Source organism: Astatotilapia calliptera, chromosome 14 (genome assembly GCF_964374335.1).
Source record: "Astatotilapia calliptera chromosome 14, fAstCal68.1, whole genome shotgun sequence".
NCBI classification, from domain to species: domain Eukaryota; kingdom Metazoa; phylum Chordata; class Actinopteri; order Cichliformes; family Cichlidae; genus Astatotilapia; species Astatotilapia calliptera.
Window position 1 is genome coordinate 4134589 of NC_137435.1, and position 11057 is coordinate 4145645.

Genomic DNA, 11057 nt, shown 5'->3' on the forward strand with positions numbered 1-11057 from the left:
GTGTTTTGTTTGTTCTTTCTTCCCCCCTTCTCACCGTCTCTTCTCCCCTTTGGTTTTCTTTCTCTCCCTCTCTTTCTTTCATTCTTTCTCCCTGTCCTATCCCCCAGTCATGTCTGTCCCGTTTGTAGCAACTGAAAATAAAATAAATTCATAATTATAATAAAGGTCAATCGAATGGACCAATATGGCAAGGCCATGATGATCCACTTGGTAAAATAAATCCGCTTGGCATCTTTCTTGGCCTTAAGACAACAATTCTGATGGCTAAAGATCCAAACGGGACACAAAAAAAAAAAAAAAAAAACACCCTTAGAAAACTACCTAAACTGAGAACACAAATAACTAAACAGGCAGGCTTGCAGACAGAACACACAGTGTGGAATGAGGGAGATTGCAACACAGAGCAAGTCAAAGACAGAGCTTAAATACAAAGAGGGATAACGAGGGAAGGAGACACAGAAGGAGAGCACAGCTGGGAGTAATCAAACATGACGAGACAAAGCAGACGCAAAACTGAAAACATTAACATAGGATGCAGACTGTCAAAGCAAAACACTATCTAAACCCTGGGTGAAACAAAAACCAAACAAAAGACAAGTGCTAACCCTAACTCCCTAACTGAAAAAACAGTATAGATAATAATAAGGCAGTTCACCCCTTCTGCTTCAGTACCTTTTGACACGTGAAAAGTAACTACAATCTATTTACACAGCTCAGCGATCCTCAGGGAACACACACACAAAAAGTCATCAAGGGCTTCGGAGGCCAAGGACAGGTCTGCTGCTGCTGTAGAGGGTTTTTCAAATCAGCCACTTGATCAGGAAATCAATCAGCAGCTGCCAGCTCTCCAATCAGCAAGGACCTGCAGGTTCTTAAAAATACAGAACACACAGAACAAAATCCAGCCACTGGGATTCAAATTATGGGTAGGTTCATAACAGCCAGACAATCAAGCATGAATAGAATAAGATGTATGCCAACATATGCTGAGAGGAGAGAAGCTGCAACTCAGGATAGTCACATTTTGGGGGCTTTAATAAATTTGGCCAGATTTTCAGAAATGAGAGCTACTCCGTCCAAAGTAGGATGGATGCCATCTCTCCTAACAAGACCAGGTTTCCTCAAGAAAGTTTCCCAATTATCTATAAAGCCTACATGTCGGAGACCACTCACACAGCCAGCAATTGAAGGAGAACATGTGGCTAAACATGTCACTCCTGGTCCGATTGAGGAGGGGACCAGAGAAAACTACCGAGTCCGACATTGTTTTGGCAAAGTTAAACACCAAAATTGATTTTAGTGACCTCCGACTGACATAACCGGGTGTCATTACTGCTGTCGTGAATTATAATTTTACTAAATTTATGTTTACCCTTAGCCAGCAGTTTTAAATTTCACTCAATGTTGCCTGCTCTGGCTGCTAGCAGTGTCCAAGAGTTTTGTCCCCCCCCCGGCTATGGCTCTGGGCCCCACACTTTGGGAAGGTCTGCTTTAGAGGAAGAGATAACTTTTGAAGAACTATATGATGTTAAAAAAATGAAGGACAGGAAAGTGCTGGGGTAGAAGATATAGAAGATAGGCACTTGGCAGCTATATGTATTAGTTTGATATAGTTGACCAGAAAGTCATTGATTGCTAATAGAATGAAAAGGTTAAATAAATCGTCAGATAGTAAAAGAGTATTAAATCTCCAAGGGGGGCAAGAGCGAGGTCTACCAATGAAGTTTTTATCAAGGCTTAGCAGAGCATGTTCTGAAATATCGATTGGGTAGTATTCAGAAGACTTGACTTAATGCATTAGAGAACTATCAACAAAAAAATTATCTATATGGGAATAGAACTGGTGTACCTCAGAGGAATAAAAATACTTTTTTGTTTGTGGATTATGTGTCCTCCAAGGATCTACAAACCCATTCTGAGACATGAAGTCCAAGACTGATTTTGACATAGAGGACTAAGGAAAGACACGAAGTGAGGAGCCGGCTAATGTCGGGCTCATTACACAATTTAACTCCCCAGCGAGAATTAGACAATTGGTAGAAGAGTGCTAATTAGGTTATTTGTAAAATCTGGGTTATCAAAATTTGGAACAAAAAGTTTAACTACTAAAACAGGAGTGTGAAATAGAGTACTAGTGATTATAAGGAATCTTCCTTTTTTTTTTTATCCTTTATTGTTTTGGAAACTGTAAAATGAAGCTTCTTACTAATTAAAATGGCTACTTCTCTGGCTTTAGAGTTAAAGGCTGAATGAAAGATCTCCCCAACCCACGAATACTAAAGCTTGAAATTATGTGTATCCTGCAGGTGTGTTTCTTGTAAAAATATTATATCTGGGTTTTTCACATTTTTCACGCTTCAGACCACCCATCCATCCCTCCCCTTGCTTGCACTCTGTCCTTCCCCAAATGAAGGAACGGTACAGAGTCAATGACAAACTTGTGCTTACAGTTAAATAGCGCAATAGGAAAAAAAAAAAACACTTCTAAGTGCTGGGTGAATTCTGCAGAACTAGACAAGTAGTATAAAAGGAAAATATACGATAGGCAGTATTCTCAAGAACCAAGAATGCCTGCCGTGAAAGTACTGTTTAAGTTAAACCCATAAGGAACAAACATTTAAAAACTGACCCATACATTTTTTTGAACATCAAAGAATAGCTTACCCAAGAGAAAGAAAAATAAACTCCTCAAAAGTATAAACCGGAAACCTCGACAGTTCCCCTAGGTATATTTTTCTTACTTGGTTATCATCTTGTAAGTTTTGGCCTCCTCTGTAGAGGTAAAATCCAGTGTGACCCCATCACGAGTAATCCGCAGCCAGGCTGGGTGAAGCAGTGGGAACCGGACCCCTTGAGCTGGCGGCAGCAGTCTGTGAAGGCTGCACATGCTTGCGCCGTCTTGGCGGCCTAATTGGGGAAAACAGAGTCGGTCAAATTGTTCACCTTAATCCACTGAAGCTCCCTTGCCCTCGACAGGATTTTAACACAGTCAGTATAGTAATGTGGTTTCACTACTATGGCATGGGGCTGCTCACCTGTCTTAGGCTTGGGAGGCAGAGTACGGTGAACAGGATCTAGCAGCGGCTCCTCGGCGAGGTCAAAGGCCTCCTTTAATTGAAAAAACAGCCAACTCTGCAGTAGCTCACTACTACTACTCACACCAAACTGCCATTAGCCAGAAATCAATTTTACTCCCTTTAAACAGAATAAAAAGTCTTGCAAGTTGACTTGGAATAATGTTAAAAAGATTTGGCATGGCAAATTGTTCTGGAATGTTTACCCACAAGAACATTCCTAAAAAGGAGGGAGTCCACAAGAAGTTTTCAATGCCCCACAGGAAAGTGTGGAGAGGATGAGATGGTCATAAATGTGATTTAACGTATGAAAGAATAGCACATGGTCTTGTGGCGGGGCGTGGTCTGCGGTGCTGCTGCAGGGGAGATGGACACACCTGCATGGCATCTGCAATCACGCCTCACCAGCTTTAACATCTGTACCAGGTCCTGAAATTGGTTGGAGAGGGACAAAAAGGAAGAAAAATGGAGACACAACAGACCCGTCTAATTTTAGACCCATTAGTTTGCTTAGTATGGATTAGAAAATACTAACCAACCAGGTTAGTACTTGAGCTTGCTAACATCGTTCTTCAAGACTTTCTTGTAACTCCCTTGTACCATAATGACTACCAGACTGTGACAGTCCACACGGACAATCCGTGGATGTCCGAAAAGACAATACAATATTTTTTAGGGACATTTGTAACTGTGCTACCCAGAGTCAAGGAGATCAAAGTTGCATTGGGAATATGGACAGGGAAAAGACAATTTAGAATTAAATTAAAGGAAGACCCAACTGGTTATGAAAGACATTGTCACCCACCTGCATGTTTCACTATTCGTGCAGATTGGGGGATTCATTATGTCAATTAATAATTTTTTAGAAATGCAGTACATATGGACATACAGAAGATGCATGTAGCCAGGTGTGTTGCTGAAGTTGTAATGCACTGGGACACAACGTAAGAGACTACAATGAATTAAGGAAATATCATTTATGTAATGCAGAATCTCACTTGGCTAAAAACTGTCCCAAACCTCGATCCTATGCAGTTGTTCTTAGGGACAATACTTTCGCCAGCAGCCAAGAAACAAAGAAATAAAAGACACCAATGATGCTGCAGTCAGTATTTCTCACTTTTTTCTCACTGGAATGCCTTAGCAACCCCCCAAGCTTACTAATTGATGAAGGAGCAAGATGAACATTGGCATCCTTTTTATTTTATTATTATTTTTTTATTATTGTCTTTTGATATTTTTGTAAGAAGCATTTTCTAAACTACATTCATAATAACATGATGGATTTTAAAATTATGACCTGTTAAGAGGAGGAGCAGTCTTTACTTACTTAACAACTTGTAATTTTGACAAACTCATGTTTATCAAGGAATGGGTCAAGGGAGAGTCCAAATGGCATGTGGGGTGGGTACATTGCAGTGCAGACACTAAGTTGATAATTACACACAGGTTTGTTGCCAAAACTGCAACACTCTCTAAAGGCTTTGTGTTATGCTCTAAAGAGTTAAGGAAATGTACTTTATGCTGAATCTCATTTGGCCAAGAACTGCCTGGAACCCTGACTTTATGCAACTTTTTTTGAGGGAAGGGATTTTGGCAGATGGCAGTGAAACAAGTGAAACTGAAAAACATCTCTTGAAAGTGGCACAGGTGGGGAAAATGAGTGTGTCAATTAGCAATTAGGAAAAGAAAAAAGATGGTTGTGGAAAAGTAGTGGCATGTAGTCAGAGTGGCCACGCAATATGTATGTAAAGAGGAGGCAAGGTTGAGTGTATGCGAGGACAAGGAGTCAGAGAGAGACCAGTGGTGTGACGACCCACTCCATATTGCCTTTTTTAAAAAAATTTTTAGGCTGTTTGTGTGTCTAATTTGCAGGCATTGGAGGGGTGGAAGGGCTCATTCCCAATCAGTGACAATGGCAACACCTGGGCCCTGTGCTCTCTAACAGCCATAAGCAGTCAGTTGCTGGGTGCTGCTTTACTTTGAGACACCTTTGCCTTTGGTTTGGTTCTCTACTAAGCAATATTGCGTACGCCATTCTTCCACCTATGCATGCATCTAGTGATGGCCAAATGAAGCTTTCCAAAGCACTGAAGCTTGTATTGAAAAACGGTTCATTACTCGAAGCTTTTCAACACAGTCCTCTCCGGTGACATCTGGTGGCGAATATTTTGAAGAGCAGCTTGAATCTGCAAAATAAAACGGACTGCTCAATCATCACTGCTCACTCAAGAGTGGAGTTCTCTCTGATATTGGGCCACCGTTCCGTTGCTTTGAACATGTAATTGGTTTTGTTTTCTCGATTGGGGGGCTGAAAAAAATGTAATGCGTATTTGCGTAATACATTTTGATCAATAAACTTTCCCTATTTAAACATGCACTATGGTGTGGCCTTTCTTTGCTCATAACTCCTTGATGTTGGTAAATACAATAAGTGAGCAATATATATAATATACATATGATAACGCACAGCACATTATGGAGTATGCCCCTGCTGTGGAGTCCTGCCTCCATCTACTTGTCATTTAATCACTGGACAGCTGGACAGGTTCATACAAAATATTAGATGAGGCCAATTGTCCTATACATATTTTTGACCTAGGGGTGGGATTGATTGTGAACTGGAAAGGGAAAATGCTTAGGGGGCTGAGTATGGCTGCATCGTTACTGATTTGTAGAATCATTGTGATTCGATACAGGATCCGATTCAATTTGATTGGAATCTGGAAAGTTTTGCCTCAGTCAGAAATATTACAATTCTGGTCATGTATCAGTATATATCTATAATTTCGTATCTATTAAAAGAAAGCTGACACATGTGAGACTTAATTAGAGATGTAAACAGAGAGTTATGAAACCTGCAGCTGCAGAAGCCAGCGCAAAAACAGAGGCAAACACAGCGCGGACCCGACGACGCACCAAAATCTGACTCTGACGCGTCGGGTCCGCGCTCTGTGTTCACGTTTGTATGCAGAATCCGTAAACCTGCTCCCAGTTACTGTTTTAGCTGTATGGTGTTTGACGACATGTTGTGAGGTTTAACCTGAGATGCTGGCGTTTCAGGCATAATAACGTTAATTTACAAATCGACACCGGATTTTAATGAATCAATATCACTTTATTCAATTTAGCATGGATTGTAATCAGAAAAGCGATAATCAAACCTAATCAAGAACTTGCAAAGTAAAAACATGATCTATGTCAGGTAGCCCTTTTGTTATTTACATTTAAAAAGAGGATTAGTGTTACTGTGCGCTGGCTGAGTCTGTTTCTTTTCTTAGAAATAGTTTCTCCTGCCCTGGAGAAAATCCACTTGCATGGAACAGAAGAGGCTGTGGAGTGCAGGAACTACACTGCAAGTTGGTAGATATGCAGGTATTCCTGGGTCCTGCAGACTATCACCTAAAAACAATAAACAAAATGATTTTCTAAACTGTGTAGCAATGTAATGTACGTATAGTGCCAAATACATTTTTGTAGTCTTCATCAGCTTTAATTCACATGGAAATGTTCCTGAAGTCATATGCTGTAATGATATTTACATTATGAAAACATGATTTTGGACATTTCAAGTTTTTCACTTCGGCAGATAAAATGAATTGAGCAAAATCAACTCAAAATATTCCCACACGCCAGAACGTCCTCTCTTCCTCGCTGGCTCCATATCTGTCAGTGGAATGATCACCTCTTCGCTCTCTGTCACCATCAACACACTCCACGAATCCCGTGGATGATTCACTTCCTTATATCCGTTTGAATCAGGTACCGAAGCAGTTACGTGCGTAATGAAGCTTCGGACGTCACTGGTCACGTGACTTTTGCCAAACGAAGCAAGCCTCGACACAGTGCTTCTGAACCAGTGTGTTGTTTTTTTCGACACACGCTCCGGAGCGTCAGCTTCAAGCGGGCCATCACTACATGCATCTATACCACAGATTGTACTGACCGCACACTCCAGGGTTTGTGTAAGGCTTTGTTTTTGTTTCTTTTATTTGAAATACAATTTTGAATGATACTTGGTGAGGTAATGTAGTTCAAGCGGTAAGGAAGTTGAGAAGTAGATGGCATCTACTTCTCAACTTCAGCATCGATTTCACAGGTCTTTCCTCCCCACTGCTGTCAGACTCCACAACAAAGACTTTGCAGCTAATCGAACACACAAACCCACACATGTGCAATAAGACTAAGTGCAATATTCTTTTTCTGACAAAATTGTATTTTAACTCAGTTGTATATAGCATTTGTATTCTATTTTTATCCTATTGTATATTTTATTTTATTCTATTGTATATAGTATTTTATTTTATTCTTTTCTATTCTGTACAGTTGTGTACAGTATCTTATTCTTATTGTATTCCAGTGTTCTCTAATTTTTGCTATATAACTGTGCACTGTTCACTTTCTGCTGTAACAAAACAAATTTCCCATGTGTGGGACTAATAAAGGTGATGTTATCAGCAGACTGGTCAAATTTCTTCTTAGTGTATTTTATTTTCTGGCATCTCATTTTGTATACTTTTTTTTTTTTTACACGCACCTGAACCTCATTAGTCACTACCATTAAGAAATAGGTTAGATCAAACAACACAATCTAAAAAAAGAAACAAGAATAAGAATATTCATTTAATTTACGCACCCATTTACACAACTAAATGGTTTGAAAAGTAAAACACTTTATACAGTAAAACTCAAAAGGTTGCTTTAAAGAAAATAAACAATACTATGCAAAAAGGAAAAACCCTTCATTTGGTTGCACCCAGTGATGCTATCAATGACATCATGAACTTATATAAACAGGAAGTGCTGGGCCAGCCCCTCCGATACATCATGTACTTAGCAATTAACCACTAGAGAGCTGGACAGGTATGTTTATAAATCATATTATTATATTGGGCAAATCTCTTACATATTTGGACCTGGGGAAAGAATTGATTGTGAACTGGGAGGGGAAAATGCTTAAAACTATAAACTTCTATAAACTTTTAAAGTAAACACGATGCATTTAAGGTTATCCTGTTTGGTTTTTATTTAAGAAAAGAATTTTTTCCACTGTGTGAGGACTGAGTCTGTTTCTTGGATGTAATTTCTCCTGCCTTAGAGAAAATCCTCTCACATGGAACAGATGATGCTGGAGTGCACAGAAACTGCAACGCAAGTTTGTAAAGATGGGGGTATACAGTCTTCCTGGTTGCCCAGAAGTAGAGTGGATCCTCTGTCCGGGGAATCAAAGGATCTGCCATGTACCTCTGTACGTCCACTGTGGTATCTATGGTAGCATTCCTTGGCTGCCTCTCCACCACATGGCTTCTCACAGATCCCACAGACCATCACCTAAAATAAAAAATTAAAAAAATTAAATGGCTGCGCATTTTGTAACAAAGATTTATTTATTTATTTATTATAATAAATAATAATACTCACATTCTCCTCATGGCTGGTGGTTACCAGATAGTCATGGAGGCCTGTGTGAATGGGGCCTTATCCACTTGATTACAGTCACCATGATTGTCACACAAGCAAAACAGCAGACAAGTTAAGGTCACGTGGTTAGAGGTCACATGTATATAATATAGACCTCTGCCTCCACAGAAGTTGGCGTCCCAGGTGGCATTAATGGGCATTTAACAAAGGTTTATTATGACCTGACCTACTTACAGCAAGCACTGAAAATAAAAATGATAATGTCTCTGAGATCTTTTCCTTTCTGCTCTCTCATTTGCCAGCTGTTTAGGCACATGCTGCATCGAGAATTCATGGATGAGGAGACAAGGCCACTGTCCAGGAGGTTTACAGAATGGGTCTACGGACCTGTTCATTCTTCACTTTATGACATGACCTCCATTGACACCAATGAAGAAAACTCTGTGTTAGAGATAATAATTTTTGGGAGTGAGATTCCGGTGAGAAATTCCAATTTTGACCTCATTTTAATTTATTTTATTATATTTCTATGCTTTATTCCCTCCAATGTTTTAGATAAAGTAGGAAATGGGGTATGCTGTGGGGTATGTTTGTAGAGGCAGTAGAGCCTTTTAAACAATGATGGAAACAGTGTTGAATGTGCTCAGATGAAACTAGAAGTACTCTATGCATAGGCAGTGTAGAGAGAAATTAACAGTAGCAAAATCCTCTTGCCTCACTGTGCTTAGATAGTATTGCATGGGATAAATTTAGCAAATATTAAATATATGATATATACTGTTCTATCGAAATTTAAAACAAATGTCCTCTTATGTGCATCTCGTTTTTCTCAGAAACAAAAATCAGGAAAAAAATCAGGTAATTCTTTGTTTTTACATTCATCTGGTCCCAATCAGCCCAAATAGCAAAGAGAAATTAAAAATGCATGCCATGAAAGAGTTTGGGTTAATATAAAGGAGGTTAATATAAAACCTATCTTGTAAATTTCAGAATCGTCCCGAGATGCTTCAGATTGAACCACTTCGCAGTCTTCTTCAGAATAAGTGGGAAAGGTTCGCTTCCAAATTATTCTTGATGAATTTCTTGCTTTATGTGGTTTACCTGACCATCTTCACTGCTGTGGCCTTGCACAGAAAGGATGGAAAGGTAAAAAGGGTTAAACATCCTCTAACTTAAATGACAAATGTTTATGTTTTAAGACATTCACCTTTGCCTAAGCAAAGACTCTTAAACCCTCAGCCGCCATTTCCCATTGAAAATTTTCCACTTGACCATCTCCGTTGTGTTGGTGAGATCCTCAGTGTCTTTGGAGCACTAATCTTTCTCTATAAGACGCTAAGAAAGTGCAACCTGGTCACATCATTCACACAGAAAGAGTTAAACTTACTAATGTAATAACCTTCAAATCCCTAGATAAATCATTTCTGTAGGAACCCTCCGAATTTCAGGGTCCTATCTATTGATGGATTCAATGATATTGTGTTGTAAGTATCACCATGAAATATTTATATATACCCTGACCTTACTATTACTGCTGTCTTAGAAATCTCTTGTCTTTGCAGTTTCCTGCAGGCAGCACTCCTGATCTGTGTGATTATGTATGGCTGTGGGCAGGAGGAATACGTTGGACTTCTTGTGCTCTCCTTGCTTCTTGCCTGGGTGAACTTTCTTTACTACCTAAGAGGTTCCAAGCAATTAGGGATGTATGGTGTCATGATGCAAAGGGTAAGGGTTTTGTTACCAAAACTATGAAAATAGGCTGCCTGGGCAGATATGAGTGGCTCAGTTTAAAATATGTGTCTCTCTTTACATGATCTTACGTGACCTGTTGCACTTTTTATCCGTTTACTGTGTCTTGCTTTTTGGATTTTCTGCTGGTAAGATTTTAATAGACTCCAAATCTAAGAACATACGAATGTGCAAAATAGATGCTTACCAAGATTTGCAGTTTTGACTTGGATTTTCTCTCTTTTTTTTTTTTTATAGCTTTTGTTGCTCTTATACGTGACCCGCCTACAGTAGTGTCAGCTGCCCAAAACCTGACAGCTGACATACAGCTACAAGGAAGGAGCTTGACTGCTTCTGTAAATAAGCTAGGTTATAGAGACGTTCGTTTTACTATACTGGAAATGTTCAAGTTCACTATTGGAATGGGAGATCTGCAGTTCACGGACGACGTTCAGTACAAAGAAGTTTACCACATCCTGCTCATCTCTTACATAGTTCTCACATACATCCTCCTGCTGAACATGCTGATAGCCCTGATGAGCAACACAGTTGAAAGACTCTCAAACCAAAGCAAAAACATCTGGAACCTGCAGGTGGGATGCTGTTAAAGTCTGCAACCATGACCTCAAAAAATTCCAGGCAATTCTTCATTATATTAGTTAAGATACTGGATATTATATTTTATTTACAAGTCACCTCAGTAAATGGTAAATGGCCTGTATTTGTATAGCGCTTTACTTAGTCCCTATGGACCCCAAAGTGCTTTACACTACATTCAGTCATCCACACACACATTCACACACTGGTGATGGCAAACTACACTGTAGCCACAGC

General features: G+C 39.6%; 1 long non-coding RNA gene across 1 annotated transcript; it reads right to left on the reverse strand.

Moving 5' to 3' along the window:
• Nucleotides 1–3964, reverse strand: LOC113036297 (uncharacterized). Its single transcript, XR_003274439.2, has 3 exons — nt 3036–3964; nt 2742–2907; nt 1–871 (listed from the first exon to the last, which is right to left on the reverse strand). It is a non-coding gene; the product is annotated as an uncharacterized LOC113036297 (long non-coding RNA).
• Between the last annotated feature and the right edge of the window lie 7093 nt (nt 3965–11057).